This window comes from Balaenoptera physalus, assembly GCF_965194825.1.
Source record: "Balaenoptera physalus genome assembly, chromosome: 15".
Taxonomy (NCBI): domain Eukaryota; kingdom Metazoa; phylum Chordata; class Mammalia; order Artiodactyla; family Balaenopteridae; genus Balaenoptera; species Balaenoptera physalus.
Window position 1 is genome coordinate 4864120 of NC_138894.1, and position 6722 is coordinate 4870841.

At 36.9% G+C, this 6722-nt stretch overlaps 1 long non-coding RNA gene across 1 annotated transcript; it reads left to right on the forward strand.

The window, feature by feature from the left end:
* Positions 1–507: 507 nt before the first annotated feature.
* On the forward strand, positions 508–4942 carry LOC309643606. The gene is made up of 2 exons (XR_014253898.1): positions 508–1431; positions 1474–4942. It is a non-coding gene; the product is annotated as an uncharacterized lncRNA (long non-coding RNA).
* Positions 4943–6722: the final 1780 nt, after the last annotated feature.

Sequence of the window (6722 nt, forward strand, 5' to 3'; positions counted from 1 at the left end):
CAGACTTCTTTGTATTCTTTGATTTGCAAACCACGGCTGCTCTCGTCACCGGTAGCCCGTAAACACCAGTACATACAATTTACCTTGTAAAATAAACCCAGCTCCAGATTCCCGCTCTCTCCTTTCCCTGGCCCACTGTAGTATTTGCCTGGGGAGCTATGGCTTTTTCACCATTGCCGATTTGCCAGGGGCAGCTCAATATCACCCCTCTACCCTACAGGATGAAATGTATAAATATTCTAAAGGAATGTATAAATAGTCTAAGGTGATGCTATTTACAAAGCCACAAAATGGCTACTTTGAACTTTCGTTTAAAAGACAGTTTTAGAAAGAATTTTTCAAACTACCTCAAAAAAGTGATCCTGTTTTTTTAAAACTGCCAAGCATCCCAAGTCCATACATGCTAAATGCATAAGGAAAAAATTATAGATACATGATCGAATGCATGTTTCAATCCTCAGAGCCAGTTTTCTTTTTTTTTTCCATTTTTTTTTCTTTTTTGGGGTGTGTGTGTGTGTGTTGATGAAAAACATTTTTCTTGTGATACATTAATCGGCACATCCTATGGTATTTTTCACAGTTTCTACATGTTTGACATTTTAGCCAAACCTGTTAGGAGGGGGAGTCAAATTGGAGAACTACAATATTTAGCTTTCAATAACCACTGCCAATATAATAGTTGAAGGAATGTAAAGTTCCAGGGGGATGATTTTTAATATAATTTTTAAGCACACAGAGATTTACTACAAAACAGTTCATGAGAGATAATAAAGCGACTCTTAAAAGATGTATATAAATATTTTGAGATGTGTGTCTTGTGAGGAGAAAAAGAGGAGGGGAAGTTAAATAGGGGGAAAATCTGGCAGAAATCAAGTTTCCCATAATGAGAAATACTCTGTAGAGAACAGGTCTAGAATAAGTTGCTATTTTTTATTCTTTTCCTTATGAACTAGATTTCTCAGAAAATCTTGAATTACCTGAAATTTTTTTGTTTGCGCGTGTGTTTAAAATGAACCTTAAGGTCATGAGATAGGGTGTGTGTCCTTAGCCTAGCAGCTCCTAAGTGAGAAGTGTGGGTAGTCTTCTGGCATTTTCTTTTTAATAGCAATTCCAAGTACAGAATTGCTGAAATGTAGAATCATTTTTGAACATGCACCCTGAGGCCACAGGACAATCAGGAACATTTCGAGGGAGTCGATAAAATAAAAATAAAAGCAGCAGCCGCGTGCTTTGGAAAGCAGTGCTGTCGGTCTTGGTGGCCTCGCCCTTCACCTTGGTTTGTTTTCTCATCAGCCAGTAACTCCTCTTGAAGCTGGAGGGACTCAGAACCCAGCCCAGAGCCCAGACCTGCCTCTGCCTCACTTAAAGTCTTTTCTGCAGAAAAAAGTTCCTTCTGTATGAGAGAATTTGTGGGCACTTCCTGCCAAGGAGGTGTTTACATTATCATTTCATCCCCAGAGCATCCTCTGATAGACGTGATTCGGTCAAGTGTCCTGCCTTTCTTCTTAGAGTCCTACTCATCGTAGGACACAAAGAGTTAAGATGATGTGTCTCGTTGTAAAATTAATCAGATTCATATTAGCGGTAGTAAATGTCATGCTGGCACCTTTTCCTTCTCACACATTACAGTTTCGAGTCTTTGCTATGAGGGAATAATGAAGTCAGGATATGCAGTGCCATATACCGTGCATCTTTTTTGTCAGTTTGCATAAGAAATGAATTGTCTCTGCTACTAAGGGGGTCATAAGAGCAGTGAGTTAAGAAGACTGCTTAAAGAAATGACATGTCAAAGGAAACAGAAACTGATTTTTTTAGCATTTTCTAGGTGGATTGTCTTTTTTGGAAATAAAATGTCCACAGATACCCCTAGGCGATAAAGTCTGGTTACTTTTAATGGCTACTGACCAAGGAACTTTCAAGTTCTCTGAACTTACTTACCGAGATCAATAAAACACAAATAACCTCTTCCAAGGCAAACCTGAACACCACCAGGAGAGGGACAGCCTGCCGCCTGTCCTACACTGGGCACAGGGGGGCTACCAGTTCAGCGCTGGCATCACATTGCCCGGGGGAGAATCACTCAGTTCTGCCTGAGGGCGAGAGTTATCTGAACCAAGTGATTCAACCTCATCCAGCCCATTCCATCATAAATGAGGAGGATAATAGTACTTATCTCACAGAATTCTTGCAAAGATTAAGGTTGTTAAATCACATAAATCTTTTGAAATATGCTGCCTCATAGACTGAATGTCTCTATAACTGTTAGCTCTTAATATAGATTCATTAATTCTTTAATTTACTTAAAGAATATTTATTCATTACTTGCTAGGTTGAATATTTGGGAGATTCAGGAAAAAGAATTGACTTGGGTCAGATGGATTGAGATGGGTAATGTTCTAAGAGGTGGTACTACATAAAATCACTCTATGTAGTAGAGAAAAGAGAGTACAGTAGCTCATAACTTAGTAAAAGAGGCAAAATAATCCTCACATATAAACTCCTGCAGGGGTGGGTGGTAGCATCAGAAGTGACCCATGAGAAAACTGAATAACTACACGAAGAATGCAATTAGACCCCTTTCTCACACTGTCACAAAAATTAACTCGAAATGGATTAAAAATGTAAATGTAAGATCCAAAACTGTAAAGCTACTAGAAGAAAACATTGGGAAAAAGTTCCTTGACCCTGGTCTTGGTAAAGCTTCTTTGGATGTGACATCAAACGTGCAAGCAACAAAAGCAAACATCAAACTAAAGAGCTTCTGCATAGAAAAAGAAATCATCAACAAAATGAAAAGGCAACCTAAAGAATGGGAGAAAATATTTGTAAACCCTATATCTGATAAGGGGTTAATATCCAAAATATAAGGAACTCCTACAACTCAATAGCAAAAAGTAAAAAAATAAAAACAAACCAAAAATCCAAACGATTCAATTAAAAAAATGGGCAAAGGACTTGAATAGACGTTTTTCCAAAAAAGACATACAAATAGCCAACAGGTACAGGAAAAGATGCTCAGCTTCACTAATCATCAGGGAAATGCAAACCAAAACCACAATGAGGTATCACCTCACACCTGTTGAAACGACCGTCACCAAAAAGACAAGAGCTAACAAATGCTGGCAAAGGTGTTGTAAAAAGGAAACCCTCCTACACACTGTTGGTGGGAATGTAAATTGGTGCAGCCACTATGGAAAACAGTATGGAGGCTCCTCAAAAAATTAAAAATAAAACTAGCATAAGACCCAACAGTTCTGCTTCTGGGTATATAACCAAAGGAAATGAAAACACTCTTGAAGAGATATCTGCACCCCCATGTTCACTGCAGCATTATTCACAATAGCCAAGACGTGGAAACAGCCTAAGTGTCCATGGATGGATGAATGGATAAAAAAGATGTGAAATGGAATATCATTCAGCCATAAAAAAGAAGGAAATACTACCTTTTGGACATTGACCTTGAGGACATCATATTAAGTGAAATAAGTCAGATGGAGAAAAAACAAATCTTGTACATTCTCACTTACATGTGGAATCTAAAAATGTCAAACTCATAAAAATAGAGAATAGAATGGTGGTTGGCAGGGGCTGAGGGTAGGTGGGAGAAATGGGGAGATGTTGGTCAAAGGGTACAAACTTCCAGTTATAAGGTGAATAATTTCTGGGGACCTAGTGTACAGCATGGTGACTATAGTCAGACACACTGTATTATATACTTGAAAGTTGTCAATAAAGCACATCTTAAATGTTATCACCCTCTAAAAATGGTAATTATGTGAGGGGATGGAAGTGTTAACTAACCTTACTATGTTACCGTTTTGCATGATATATGTGTACCAAATCATCACTTTATACACCTTAAACTTGCATGTGTCATATGTCAATAATATCTCAATAGAGCTGGAAATAAAAGGAGTCGTCCAGGAGTCATTTTCAGTATTTCTCTAGCAGTTTTCACTTTATGTAAGTGATTTCTTTCCTCCTTTTCTCTCTGGACCTCCGGCACTTTTTATAATATATTACTTAGTTTTCCATTCTCTCTCTCTCTCTTTCGCCTTCCCCCTCCCAGAAACATCCAAAGTCTGTATTTAAATCTCACTGTAATCCTTTAAGTTAAAGCAGTTGCTGCTTCTCAGATGAAAACATCATTTTGTAACTTTTCCCAGTATCACATCATTTGGGAGCCTATGGGAAAGCAAGTGCAACTTGGGGTAATAAAGGTTTCTGTCAAAAAGGTATAAAACTATGTTATCCTTTAAAACACACCATTTGATACCTCCTAATGCCAGAGTCTATTGCTATAGTTTTTAAACCAGCTTTATTGATTTCTAATTTATATATAATAAAATTTACCCCTTATAAGTGTACAATTTTATGAGTTTTGACAACAATATATGTCGTGAAACCTTCACTCCAATATACAGACCATTTTTGTCACCCCAAAAAGTTCCCTTGTGCTACTTTGCGGTTACTTTCCTCCCTGACTTCTGGCCCCCAGCAACCCTTGATCTATAGTTTGTTTTTTCTGTTTTTTTTTTTTTTTTTCTGATTTTATATGAATGGACTCATAAAGTGTGTGGTCTTTTGTATCTGGCTTCTTTGACTTAGCGTAATGCTTTGGAATTCATCTATGTTGTTCGTGTATCAATGGTTCTTTTAATTGCTGGAATTCCTTAGGATGGAAATATCAACATTTATTTATGTATTCACCAGTAGATGGAAATTTGGGTTACTTTTAGTGTTTGGTAATTATGAAGAAAACTTCAATTTCATTCTAGTCTTTATGTGGTAGTATTTACTGGGTAAATAGCTAGGAATGGGATTGCTGGGTCATTTGGTAAGTGTATGCGTAACTTTTTAAGGAACTGTCAAATTGTTTTCCAAAGTGGTAAACCAATTTGTGTTCCCATCGGCAGTATATGAATAAATAACTTTTTGACTTTATAGCCGACTTGATTCAATCCCAATTTTGAGATCATCTACTACGACTGAGCAATGTGTCAGGTACCGTCAGGGAGCACTAGATCCTCCACGATGACCGATCAACATTCACAAACAATGTTAACACAAGGTAGGTTGTCATAATCACTATAATAAGGATAGAAGCAAATTCCTATGGGAATTTATGAGAAGGAAGAAAAGATGAACTTCCATAAACTATTACTTAAAACTAAATAAGGTGATCATTTCTACAGTCAGCCTTGTTCAATTCACTTTACTTTGGCCAGACAATGAAACCTTTAAAGCTGTTTTCCCATGGGATTGTTATGAAGTTCAAAGTGAGCAAATATAGGTGAAAATTCTGTGAAAAACACCAAGAGCTACCAAAACATAAAGAGTTATGCTAGGACTTATCACCATCTTTGTAATCACCAGTTTTACGTACCATGTTTAGTAGTCCTGGAATATAAAGATCCTTACAGAGCAGAGCAAGTCACATTGAATGTGTTCAAATCGTTTGGGCATCTTTTTAAAATCAGATTCTGAATCGGTAGGTCTGGAACTTGGCCTGAGGTTATGCATTTCTAGCAACACCCAGGAGAAGAAGTTGTGGCTAGAGCCAGGCTGGGGGCTGTCTTTTTGGTAGGGCCCATAGTTTTTTCAGGTTTTGCCAACAGCCTTGGCTCTCTTATTCAGCTTTGACCACCAGGACTATGGATTCTTCCCAATAAACCACTGTGTCCCTGAGTAACCCAATCTCCCATGTCGTTTGGTCCAGTAACAAGTACCCTGGCTCACTGATTCTTGGATTGGAGTGGATTTTTAATTTCCCCTCAACCACCAGAATTAACTCATTAGATTCTTGGACACCTAAAATATCATGGAACAGTCTCCTTTTGATTGAATCTCACCTACAACACTGCATCCTCTATTCATTTACTGCGTCTGACTCATAATTGCAGTAAAAATGCTCAGTATGTTTTAGGGCCATGTGCTTGTCCAATATACTTCCTTTCCCAAAAACCATGAAGCTGAAGAAATTAACATTGGACATGAAACGTATTCAACTGTTCAAATCAAAAGGTGAAAGGTTAAGACAATATGCTTTCAACATACGTGATGGACCAAAAACTAAGTTTTCAAATATACAAATAATTATAAATTATTAACCAAAATAAAACTTCTAATGGGGAGGAATTAAAAAGAAGAAGTTATATATCAGGAAATATAAGGAAGAATATAAGAATATAAGAGGAAGCAGCTGTAGTGTTATTGATATCAGATAAAGAAGAGTGCAGAGAAACAAGTATTGGAACAGTCATGGATATTTTATCCACCAGATAACACCACAAAAGGCTATTTAAATTTTTTTTTTAATTTAAAATTAAAGGAACATTTTGATACTCCTTTCTCTCTCTTCAGCAGATAAAGTAGATAAAAAGAAATACAGATTTAATAGGCTTGTATCAAACTTTGCACTCTACAAATAAAAAATATACATTGCCTTCAGAAGTATTTGAGACAATTATTGTAGACTCAGTTAAACATTGGTTGAGCCCATTCAATGAACCAAGAGAGTTTACATATTTATTTATTCCTCAGAATAATCCTGTGATGTAGCTCTTGCTGCGGATTTATTGACAAGGTCACAAAATCTCACAGAGTAAGAAATTATTAGGTTACATAGTCTGAAAGTGATAGATATAGCCAGACTTGACATTTTCTTAACCTTTTTGGGGGACAAATTTTAGACTTACAAAAAGCTGCAAAAATAATGCAGA